The sequence below is a fragment of the Rhinoderma darwinii genome, chromosome 10 (assembly GCF_050947455.1).
Source record: "Rhinoderma darwinii isolate aRhiDar2 chromosome 10, aRhiDar2.hap1, whole genome shotgun sequence".
Taxonomy (NCBI): Eukaryota; Metazoa; Chordata; class Amphibia; order Anura; family Rhinodermatidae; genus Rhinoderma; species Rhinoderma darwinii.
In genome coordinates this window covers 56,324,854-56,338,183 of record NC_134696.1, presented here as the reverse complement: position 1 = coordinate 56,338,183, position 13,330 = coordinate 56,324,854, and the positions used below count along the sequence as shown (strand labels likewise).

Below are 13,330 nucleotides of genomic sequence, written 5' to 3'. Positions count from 1 at the left end.
AAAAAAAAAGAAAATCACATTGTCAAAATTATATAGATTTATTTGCATTGTGCACAGAGAAATAAGTATTTGATCCCTTTGGCAAACAAGACTTAATACTTGGTGGCAAAACCCTTGTTGGCAAGCACAGCAGTCAGACGTTTTTTGTAGTTAATGATGAGGTTTGCACACATGTTAGATGGAATTTTGGCCCACTTTGCAGATCATCTGTAAATCATTAAGATTTCGAGGCTGTCACTTGGCAACTCGGATCTTCAGCTCCCTCCATAAGTTTTCGATGGGATTAAGGTCTGGAGACTGGCTAGGCCACTCCATGACATTAATGTGCTTCTTTTTGAGCCACTCCTTTGTTGCCTTGGCTGTATGTTTCGGGTCATTGTCGTGCTGGAAGACCCAGCCATGAGCCATTTTTAATGTCCTGGTGGAGGGAAGGAGGTTGTCACTCAGGATTTGACGGTACATGGCTCCATCCATTCTCCCATTGATGCGGTGAAGTAGTCCTGTGCCCTTAGCAGAGAAACACCCCCAAAACATAATGTTTCCACCTCCATGCTTGACAGTGGGGATGGTGTTCTTTGGGTCATAGGCAGCATTTCTCTTCCTCCAAACACGGCGAGTTGAATTAATGCCAAAGAGCTCAATTTTAGTCTCATCTGACCACAGCACCTTCTCCCAATCACTCTCAGAATCATCCAGATGTTCATTTGCAAACTTCAGACGGGCCTGTACATGTGCCTTCTTGAGCAGGGGGACCTTGCGGCCACTGCAGGATTTTAATCCATTACGGCGTAATGTGTTACCAATGGTTTTCTTGGTGACTGTGGTCCCAGCTGCCTTGAGATCATTAACAAGTTCCCCCCGTGTAGTTTTCGGCTGACCTCAGGATCAAGGATACCCCACGAGGTGAGATTTTGCATGGAGCCCCAGATCGATGTCGATTGACAGTCATTTTGTATGTCTTCCATTTTCTTACTATTGCACCAACAGTTGTCTCCTTCTCACCCAGCGTCTTACTTATGGTTTTGTAGCCCATTCCAGCCTTGTGCAGGTCTATGATCTTGTCCCTGACATCCTTAGAAAGCTCTTTGGTCTTGCTGTTGTAGAGATTAGAGTCAGACTGATTAATTGAGTCCAGGGCCGCCATCAGGGGGGTATTACTGGTACTCCCGTCAGGGGCCCGGCCACATGGATGAAGAAAAGGGGCCCGCCGTGCTGCCGTCACCCCCCCTCGGACTGTTGCCCCCCCTCGCAACGCTCACGGGCCCCCCCTCGCAACGCTCACGGGCCCCCCCTCGCAACACCCGCGGCACCCCCCTAGCGACCCCACCCTAGCGACACTCCCCTAGCAACACTCGCGGCAGCCCCTGCATACCTGTTGTAGCTTCAATGGACGGGGAAGATGCAGCATGTGCTGAAGCTGCGTATGGAGATCCCGCCCCCCAGCTCCTCTACACTGCCGACCGGACCTGCAGGCTGGTGAGTATGTTCCCCTATCCATCCTGCTTCCCATCCCCCTGACCCCATTTGTAGATTGTATAAAGTTGGTTAAAAAGTTTTTTGGTATTTTTTTCGTTTTCCTAGCGTTTTTTGGCGCGATTTTCGTAATCGCGGCAAAAATGGCGCAGTTTTGTCGCAATTATATAAAAATCGCGGCAAAACCGCGTGATTTGTGCCGAAATTACGAAAATTGCATAAAAAAAAGATGCAAAACATGAAAAGTGCTGTTAGGCTATATTCTCACAGTGCGGTCAAGTCACGTTTTTGCAAAAATTGTGGCAAAAAAATGGGATTTCACCGCACTGTGTAACTAGACTAAGGCCTTATTTAGACGGCCGCATTCAGTCCGTGACATACGTAGCGTGTATCGGCTGTATCTCACAGGCTGACCACAATTCATGGAGCCGGACTCCAAGCATCATAGTTATCAGTGTTGCTGGGAGTCCCTGCCTCTCTGCGGGAATACTGTCCCATACTGTAATGATGCTTTCAGTACGGGACCGGGGACAGTATTCCCACGGGAACGGAGGGACTATGATCATAGATAACTGTGATGCTAGAAACCCGGCTCCCTGAACTGTGGTCGGTCCGGGAAATATGGCCGATACACGGTCCTTATATCACAGACCGAACATGGACATCTGAATAAGCCACTTACTTGCCTCCTATTTTTGGTGCGGATTGCGCACTGAAAATTCACTACAAATTACAATATAAGGCCTTATTCACACGAACGTGTTATACGTCCGTGATACTTATTACGTCGCACGGACTTATGTTAGTGAATGCAGCCGTTCAGACTGTCAGTGAATTTCACGCAGCGTGTGTGCGCTGTGTAAAACTCACAACATGTCCTATACTTGCCCGTGTTTTGCGCAGCACACACCCATTGAAGTCATTGGGTACGTGCAAATCGTGCACGGCACACGGAAGCACTTCCGGGTGACGCACGTGATTCAGTAGGTACAGTAGCTACAGTAGGTAAAGAAGTGAAGGGAAACATAAAAGCCCCCCTTCTTTACTGTGTTGTAACATCAAAACAGAGTGTCATAATGATGCCGGCTGCACGTAAATCACGCAGCCGCGCACCATATGCTCATGCCACACTGAACTTTTGCTCGGGCAAAATGCAGCGTTTTTTGCACGTGCAAAACGGACACGTTCGTGTGAATAAAGCCTAAGGCGATATTCAGACCAACGTGTGTGAAATCAGACGTGAAGAACGGTCGTTTTTTGTGGCCGATTTGCAGCCGTGCGGGACCCGTTTTCACACATCCCTCATAGACTTGAGTCTATTGAGGGATCCGTGAAAACGCACAAAAATAGGACATGTCCTATTTTTTTACAGGCCCTTCACGCGGTCCGTTAGAACAACAACCGTGTGAATAGCCCCATAGAAATACATGCAGCCGTGTGACGGCCATTAAAAAAACTTCCTTCACACGGACGATTAACACGTTAGTCTGAATAAGCCCCAACTCATGTGAATGGGGTTTGTCAGAACGTCATGCACATGCAGCATTTCACCCCACAAATATTTTTTTTTCAGCTTCCCAGTACACTCTGTGACCGGGGATTCCACACCAGAAGAAGCCAGTAATGTTCAGTGTCCATAAATGGACACAGACGACAGGGGCTTTTCCTGAAGTGGAATCACCGGCCACATGGGGATTCCCCTTCAGGAGTTGCCCCTGATGTCACTGTCCAGATATGCCCGGCCCGGAACGGATGCAAAACTAATGCAAACTGGCCGGAAAAAACGGCGGGACACTGTCGTGTGAATAAGGCCTTAGGGTATGTTCACACAATTAGCAAAAACAGTCTGAAAATACAGAGATATTCAAGGGAAAACAGCTCCTGATTTTCAGACGTTTTTTAAGCAAACTCGTGTTTGCTCATCCACTTCTCTTCGTTACCACCCAGCTTCTGGCAGTGCACAGACACACAGCGTGTCCTCGCGAGATCACGCTGTGACGTCACTCACTTCCTCCCACAGGAACTTCATCGCGTCGGATAAGCGAGGACACGCTGTGTGTCTGTGAACTGCCAGAAGCTGGGTGTTAATGAAGAGAAGTGGATGATGCTGATTCGTCAGCATCATACACTTCCATTCACAACGCCCAGCTAGTAAAAGAAGTAAAAACGGCCAGATGTACACACATAATACACGCCCACTTGGACATAACTTTAAACACGCCCAGTTATACTTAAGAAAGGCTCATTTGCATAAATATAAAAATGCTTATAACTTGGCCAAAAATGCTTGTTTTTGAAAAAAAAAAAACCTTACTGTTATCTACATTGTAGCGCCGATCTGCTGCAATAGGAGATAGGGGTTTGAAAATCTGGTGACAGAGCCTCTTTAAGGCCCCTTCACATCGTATTGTTGCCCTAAGTTTATTGTGTAGTCAGGAAATCTCCGTAGACGATAATTCACAGGGCTCCATTATGTCCTTTTAGCCTCCGTCGGGCTGGTGGACGTCGGTTTACCTTCTTTTTGAAGGATGAAATGGCGTAGTAAACTTTGTTATTCCGGAGTCCCCAGGCAGCATCACAAGTGCTCTACCCGTGGAATTTGTCCCTGGGAGCTCCTGACATCACTGTCCATATATGTAAAGTGACATCAGGGGATTCTCCATGGCCGGAATTCCTGGCCAGAATGTTGCCGACGCTCCGGCCATGTACTCAGGCTTTGTGCAGCTTCGGACGTCACTTTATGTATATGGACATCAGGAGCAGCACCATAGTCCCTGGGCAGAGCGCTAGTAGAAGGCTCCAGCCCTGTTCATGGACAGTGACTTCAGTAGTTTCCCCATGGCCATTCCCCAGGCGACGTATACCACTATATGCCATACAGTCGGATACGTTTTAGCTAAATAGATAAAAATCCGGAGCATGAACCGGTCACTGCCGCCTCCATGGTTTCCTTCACTGTAATTGACATCAGCACCAAAATCATTTAATGCGAATAACGTACAAACGTGAGCGCCACACTTTCCGTTGCCCACCCTCGGTAATGGAGGGGGGGGGGGCCAGACATCATGGCTGTATGGGGCCCAGAAATTCCTGATGGCGGCCCTGATTGAGTCTGTGGACAGGAGTCTTTTATACAGGTGACCATTTAAGACAGCTGTCTTTAATGCAGGCACCAAGTTGATTTGGAGCGTGTAACTGGTCTGGAGGAGGCTGAACTCTTAATGGTTGGTAGGGGATCAAATACTTATTTCTCTGTGCACAATGCAAATAAATATATATCATTTTGACTATGTGATTTTCTTTATTTTTTTTTATATAATCTATCTCTCACTGGTAAAATTAACCTAGCCTAAAAATTCTAGACTGTTCATGACATTGACAGTGGGCAAACTTACAAAATCAGCAAGGGATCAAATACTTATTTCCTCCACTGTATATATATATATATATATATATATATATATATACACATATTATATATACTGTATATACACATTTCGGTCCAGAATTATTTGGATAGTGACATAACTTTCAGAATTTAGCCTCTGTACAATGTGGCATTGGATATGAAACAAAGCAATAAAGATGTCAAAAGCATCTAAATCGACAATTTGGTTCATTCTTAAAAGGAAGAAATCCACTGGGAGCTCAGCAACGCCAGACGGCCTGGAAGACCACAGTAGACAACTAAAGTTTTTTCCTTGGTAAAGAAATACCTCTTCACAACATCTAGCCAAGTCAAGTACTTTCTAAATGTAGCAGCCTACGCTCCACTGGGCACTCTATACTTACCTCCTGGCGCCTTCTGCGGCTTCGCTCCTCTCCTATTTGCTTGACGTCTGGCAACCGCTGCAGCCACCGACGAGCTTTACTGTGTTCTAGAGCCGGCCTGCTCTGGTACTAATTTTTTGAGCAATTTTTTTCCTACGTGTTCCAAAGTATTCCCTGCTGACTTGTATTTGAAATTCCTGTGTACTGACCTTAGCCTGTTTTTGACTATCTGTGCCTACCACCTGACCTGACCTTCAGCTACGTTTACCATGACGATTCTCTGTCGTCTGCCCTGATCTATTGCTATGTTAACTTTAATGAACCTGCACAGCCTGCCCTGATCTTAATCCAGACCATTCTGTTTCTAATTACAACAGCCTTCCCTATGGAAGTTTACCCCGGGGTGGCGATCTGGGGTTTCCCTGCAGAGAAGACCACATCCCTGAACAGGGGTTAAAGGGTAAAGACTGGGGGTTTCCTTAGACTCCATTCCCTTGGAGTAGCTCGAAGTAAAATCCCCTGGTGACAAGGAGGGTTCACACTGCCCCTGCTGGCCCAGTTACATCCGATTGCTTCGTTACACTCAAGGAGGTAGTAATATCATTGTCAAGTCTACAGTCAAGAGACGGAGAGTTTATCTCAAGATCCTAACCACTGGTAACACTCAAGAGCAGAAGTCCAGATTCGATTTTGCTAGAAAGCACACCAAAAAAATGTCACAGTTCTGGAATATGGTTCTTTGGACAGATGAAACCAAGATTAACTTGTACAAAAATGAAGGGAAGAGGACAGTATGGAGAAGTAAAGAAAGCCTCATGATACAGAGAATACCATATCATCTGTCACACATGGGGAGGCTGTTTGGGCATTTATGGCTGCCAATGGAACTGGGTTACGTGTTGATTGATAATATTACTGTGAATAGAATTAACAGGATACATTTTGAAGTGTATGGAGCAAGACTTTCTGCTCAGATTCAGTTTAATACTGCAAAACTGATAGGGCAGCACTTCAGAGTACAGATGGATAAAACCCAAAACATACAATGAAAGCAACGCAAGAGCTTCTTAATGTAAATAAATGAAATATTCTTCAATGGCTGAGTAAGTCACTTGACCTCAATTGAGTTGAGCATGTGTTTCACATACTGAAGACAAAACTGAAGGCAGAAAGACCCACACACAAGCAGCAAATGAAGGTGGCTGCTGTAAACACCTGGCAAAATATCTTAATAGGGCAAAGTCAGCATTTTGTGATGTCCATGGGTTGAAGACTTCAGGCAGTTAATCACTGCAAAGGATTTTCCCTACAAGTATTAAAAGGCATCCCTATATTTACAGTTATGATAGTTTGGCCAATTACTCTGAGCCGGCTCAGGCTGTATATATACTGTGTATGTAAATATACAGTATGTCCCTTTTATTTCGCCCCCTGCTCCACATCTATTAAAAGTTGCTATAGTAACTGGGGCCCATATAATAAACTACACGGGTCACAATGTCGCGATGCTGGATGGCGTCAGGACCTCCGCTGAGCCCGGAGAGCCGAAAAAAAAGGAGGGTAAGTATAACATTACTGTCTGCTGGGGTCCTGTGTCTAAGCCTACCACATGGTGTGATCCTGTCTGCTGTGCCCTATATCTAAGGCTACCACATTGTAGGCTTAGATACATAGCCCATCTGTGAGCCTGTCTGATGGGCCCTGTATCTTAGCCTACCACATGGTAGGTTTAGGTACAAGGCCCCAGCAGACAGTAAACAGTAATCTTATACTTGAAGAAGTATTCGGCACGCAAAATTTAATTTTTAAATTCTTTAGATTTATTGTATTCGATGCCAGAGGCTTAGTGCGTGCGACGTTTCGGTCAGGAGACCTTCATCAGGCACTTAGTCCCACTGGTCGCTGGCGTATCCAGTTGTTTGGCGCTGTCATCTGAATGGCGGCTAACCGCTTGTTTTTGGCGCTGTATAAGATAACTGTCTGCTGGGGCCCTGTATCTAAACCTGCCTTGTGGTAGGATTAGATACAGGGTCCAACAGCCAGTATCACACAGCCGTGTATCTCATCTTACCACATGTGTTACTAATGTATTTTTTTAGGTTGGGTTGTTAGACTACGTCGGATTTGAGGACTACTACAATGACGGCTTTTTTTATTTTTAATAAAATGGTTAACGAGGGTTGTGTGTGAGGGTTTTTTATTTAAATAAAATATTTTTTCTATGCATTTCTATTTTTTTTTTTAAACTTTATTACTACCACCTTAGTGGCTGCTGGCTGATTGACAGTGTCCATTACTAAGGCGGGGCTTAGTGTAAGCCGGCGCACTGGCTAGCACTAACCCCCATTATTACCCCGGTACCCACCAACTGCCACCATGGGTACTGGAAGAGCCAGGAGCGATCCAGTACCTGAACATCTGTATTGATGTTTTATATCTTTTTTATAACCAGCATGATACATCGCAGCAGGTTAGCATTACCAAGGTGTGAGAAAGGTCATGGTTTCTGGACTTCACCTGTCTAATAAAACCAGCCCACGGCCGCCCCACTACCCGTCCATCACTACAGATCGGGTCCCGGGGTAATAATGGGGGTTAGTGCTAGCCTTTTCAGCGGCTAATATTAAGCCCCGCCTTAGTAATCTATGCTGTCAATCAGCCAGCGGCCATTACTAAGGTGGTAGTAATTACGTTTTAAAAAATACAAGGACCTAAAAAAAATATTTTATTGAAATTAAAAAAAAAACACACAATCCTCGTTAACTATTTTATTGAGAATAAAAAAAAACTCTGTCATCAAAGTAGTCCTCGAATCTGAAATTTGTAACACATAAAAAAGCAAAGCAATTATTATACTTACCTTTCCTGGGTCCAGCGATGGAGCCGCAATGTCAGCGAGCTGGTCGCTATATCTAAGCCTTTCATATGTGATAAAGTCTGCTGTGCCACTGTATCTAATGCTGTCCATAGCTATAGGATCGTAGTGATGTAGATATGCTTTCTCCCCTGATGTTTTAAGACCTTAGACCTGGCTGCTAGTGCTGCATTGTTGGGTCACTTAGGAGACTCAACGATGCAGCTGAAAGCTGCGGGCCATCGGCCATGAGAAGAAGTTGGCGGGTTCCAAGAAGGACTTTTGCACTGGGGCCTTTGAGCCTTTAGCTACGCCCCTGTCTACACGTTTCCACTATTGACCCTGCAATGCATAGAAACTGTAATAGAGCTTTACACACCAATATGGTTGTTATCCCAGACACAGCAGTTTGAACCCCCACCAATTCTATATTTCTGGTATATCATATTAATATAAACCTACAAAGAACCTCAACCAAGGAAAAAAGGGGTTCCCTACAAAACTAGTAGACAACCTATAAGCACAAAAGAACAGGGAAAATAGCACCCAAAGAAATATATATATAACTACCACGTAATGTAAAAAATAGAAATCTTTATTAATGATAAATAACAACAATACATGGTATCACAACAATAAATGCATAGAATCAAAATAAAAAAAGGTCATATGCAGAGAGCAACATCAGTAAGGTATAGATGTTAAATATACCCAAGGATTAGTAGAACAACCCATCTCAAGAATGACGCCCCATGAACTACCTCAACACTAAATACAAAAATACTATTATGCCAGATGCGCGTTTCGCTTAAGACCGGCTTTGCGTTTTGCCTGACGAAGCTGGTCTTATGTGAAACGCGTGTCGAGGTGTCATTTTGTGCCACATCTCCTGACTTTTCGCTCATTCCTCTACCATGACTCTAGGTACGTTTTCTTGCATATTCTTCTGGTTGTCCACTTAGCCCTGTTATTGGTTAGTGTTGCATTGCTGCATCTAGGCTTTGCTGTATACATTCATTACCAGTTGTATTTTACTTTTTGTACCTACAGCTATATATTGCACTATCTGGCTATTGCTGCATAGTAGTATTTTTGCATTTAGTGGTGAGGTAGTTCATGGGATGTCATTCTTGAGGTGGGTTATACTGTTAATCCTTGGGTATATTTATCGTCTATACCTTACTGATGTTGCTCTCCGCATATGACCTTTTTTATTTAGATTCTATACATTTATTGTTGTGATACCATGTATTGTTGTTATTTATCATTAATATAGATTTCTATTTTTTACATTACGTGGTAGTTATATATATTTCTTTGGGTCCCATATCGTATTAATATGCCATCACTATTACTTGTCAGAATACCAGAAATATACTAATATTCTAATAGGATTTACTGGAGGATTTAAAAAAAGTTGCTAGTATCGACAGGATAAGCAGGGGTGCTAGTGGTTGGACTCCCCATCTGTTAAAGTCTTATGACCTATTCTACTGATGTTTAAATAAACATTTTGGGTGTATATGCACTGTACAAGAGTCCCTGTGTTTGAGGGGGGGGGGGGGGGCAAGCTCAAGTTATCCCAACCCTTCACCTTGAGCATTATGAACCTGTGTTTGGCTCTCTGCCATGACAGATTGTGACAAGTCATAGAGATTTAGGGAGTTGTAAAATGCCAGTACCAATTTCCTGGCATGGGGAGATATGGTGCTGCTGACCAGCAGAAGGGAGGGGGTCCCGTATTGCCCCCCCCCTCTCTACTCTATATGTCTGTGAATGTACTGTTGTTAGCATTTTATATATATATAAGTTTACATATGACTTTTAGTGAAAGGGTAGTCTAATTACAGTGGACGCCTTCTAAGAATTGTTGTCTCTTTCATTACTATGTAAAGCTTTGTAGATTTTATTCAATACATTTATTTTCTATGGAGTATCCTAATATTCTGATCAACTGTATGGAGCACACTCATCTAACATTTTCTTCTTCCTACTTGTACTCTAAGGCTTCGTTTACACGTGTAGGATTTGACACAGATTTCGGTGTGAATTCTGTGGCAAAATTTGTCAAATCCGATGAAAATCCACATCTCATGCATGTGAAAGGGAGTTCTGGAACCCTGTTCACATGCAACTGAAAATTTCTGTGCAGATTGAATTACAATGGCGCTTATTCTCGTCCGGATCTGCTGCGCACAGTGTATGCCGTGGATGTCTGGCGCGGAAATAAATGTTGGATTTCATGCCGATGTGTGAACGGTGCCTTACATTTCTGAGCAGGATGCATAAAGTAAGATAGTGCTCTATGTCTGTCTATGAAATGCCTTCCTATGGTTCAAATATGAATTGCTTTATTTTCCATGTAATGATAGATCTCTCATGGCTTCATAAGAACTTTTCTTGTAATATATTTTTTATAAGTAAAAGCGTTTATCTCCATTACATTATTAGAAAACAGCCCTCATGTACTATAGGTCTGCACTTGCAAGAAAGCACAATACACAATGGCATGATGAAACATAACGCCGTGTATAATTCAGACTGCCCAAACAAAGTACTTGTATTGCAGATATACCTTCACCTTCCACTCCTGGACCAGTGAGACATTGCAGCATCTGGTTAAGATACTTTAGTCTGTTGTCTGTTTGTCAATTACGATGAGAACTGCTCTCAAATATACTTGCGTAAGCACAATGTGAACCTGATATCTGCTAAATTATCTTTTTACAAACAGATGATGGATTGGAAATCTGTTTTTGTTTCTCCTTTTGCGATATACGGTTATTTCTGGAAATGCATTCTTGAATAATCTGACTTTGATAGGTTCCCGTTTATATTAATAGCAACGATGAGCATTAAGCTGTACCAAGCATGGTTCTAAACCCCAAAAATGCATCTAGTAATACACAAGTTGTTTATTTGGAAATAAATGTAAAGGTAAAGATGGGAAGGGTACCATAGAGTTTTTTGCCAAGCAGAAATATCTACCTCAAATTTCTTCTGGATTTTTTAAGCAGATTTTGAAATGCATGCGTTTTTTGATGCTTTTTTGGCACTTTTTTTTTTTTAATTAGGACCTTGTTCACATCTGAGTCGGGGCATTGTGTTCTTCTGTGAGATGAAGAGAACAAGGGAGTACCGGACACAATGGTTCCTTTGCACCACAGACAACACCGGCGACTGATGGAGCCCATTGACTTTAATGGGTTCCGTCGGCTTTCTGTCGGGGTGTCCGTGGTTTTACCGGAAACAATAGCGCAGCGTGCTGCGCTATTGTTTCCAGTAATCTCTGCCGGAACTGCAACGGAGGTCCCTAATGGAACCTCCAACACAGATGTGAACATGCCCTAAGCAAATGCAAAAACTGTGGCCACTTTATGGTCAAAAAGGTTTTTACTGCCTCCCATTGATTTCAATGAATTTTTTTTTTCCGCAGTCAAAAAACAGAGATTTGGGCCATTTTTGTTAGTGCTGATTTAGACACGGCTTCCGCATCAAAATCAGCGCCAAAAACCTATGTGTAAACTGTGTCTGAGATTGCACAATGCAAAGGCAAAGTAGGAAAAATACTTTTAAAGAGGATCTGCCTGCAATCTTGTCATGTCTGCAACATCTTTTCTTAGAACTCTGTGTTGTGACATTCCTCTGTTATTTTTCTGGGAAATATATGATTAAGAATTTGGCACTGTCCAATCAGGGCTGGCGGTGGCAGATTGTCTAGGGGCACACCCTGTTGAGAAGGGGAATGGTAACACGGGTAGTTGCCAATGAACTCATACAAATCTTAGGAAGAATGACAAAAGATGAAAAAGTTCTATGAAAAAATTGTCCAGCATGGCTATTTCATGGGAAATACAAGTATTTACTAAAATAGACACGTCAGAAGAGCTGAAATGTCCTTATTTAATAAAAAGGTGTTCAATAAAGTTTTCCAAATCACACATAAGCAGTGTGCGTGGACCATGTACTGCCAAATAAAGGGTCCCTACAGTCCGTTTCCCTGTGCCTCTGTGTGGTGCCACCTCAGCAGTGTACCCTCTCCTGCAAGCAGTGCTTTTAATGAAGAATATCTGTAAAATATGGCATACGATGGAGCAGGCCCTTAGGGTAAGGAGTGTTTTATTTGAATGGTGTATTAACTCTGGAAACATAAAGGAAAAGGAAGTTTATATTTAGTACTGTCTATTTCTATTATATGAACACTATACATAGTAATATGTAGGACAACTATTGGTCAAGAGTCGGGTTTCTGAATGTGTTGTTATAACACCTCGCTTGTCAGATTGCCTTTGTACCATTCTTTTGCATTTACATATCAGCAATGTTCCCATAGTTGGCTATACAAAACTATGATACTTAGGCAAAACAATCATTCCATCAGGATATTATTGTAATGTCACCGCATATTCATATATTTCCATCACAATGGGAGGGATGAAAACTGGGACCGCACATCCACAATGCTATACTTGATCTATTGTAGATTGGCAAAATTAAAAAATGTATGAACATGAGGTTCTAATTAAGGAATGACCTCATAAGTGTTTCTGCTCTTGTGCTCTCAGTTGGCCACTGGTGGCACATCTAACGGTGAGCTCATTCCATCTTTTCACTTGTTGTGGTACTGTGTAGTGGTGTCTGCTGCTGTGGTGCTGCACTTGTGGGGGGACGTCGCCCGAAGCCAAGGTGGCTTGGCCTGGCAGCAGGGGTGCTTCTGGGCCTCTGGGTTGCTCCCTTTTTGGGTGTGGTAATGTGCTGGCGGGTGCCGCCATGCGGTGCTGCCACCAATAGAGTAGGGACCCTCTTATCGGAGGTTGCCGTGAAGTGGCAATTGGACTTATACAATTTGATCAAATTGTTAATGAAGGACTTCATGTACATTGATTAATATTGTGGATGTGCGGTCCTTGTTTCTCCTATTCAACCAGTATATCATATATTTCCATACATTTATATATTGGAAGAAATGAAAGAGGTTTTTCCGCTTTGAACAATCTCTACTTGACAGTAAGCAGATCATAAAGTATCCCCATGCTGGGACCCCCAGCGATCAGCTATTATCAATAGGGAAACCTGAATCCTAAACGGAGGTCCCTCTCTATTAACTCAGAATTACTTAAAAGGGTGTATGATAATGGGTTTTCTAAAATGGACAACCACTTTAACTGAGAACTACTATGGATGGTAGAAAGTACATTAAAAAGATACCAAAAATATTAGCAAAGTTCCGCT

General features: G+C 43.1%; 1 protein-coding gene across 1 annotated transcript in view; it reads left to right on the top strand.

The window, feature by feature from the left end:
- The window catches only part of GRIN2D (glutamate ionotropic receptor NMDA type subunit 2D), a 312,180-nt gene that overhangs the window by 242,590 nt on the left and 56,260 nt on the right, over positions 1 to 13,330 (top strand). The window lies entirely within an intron of this gene.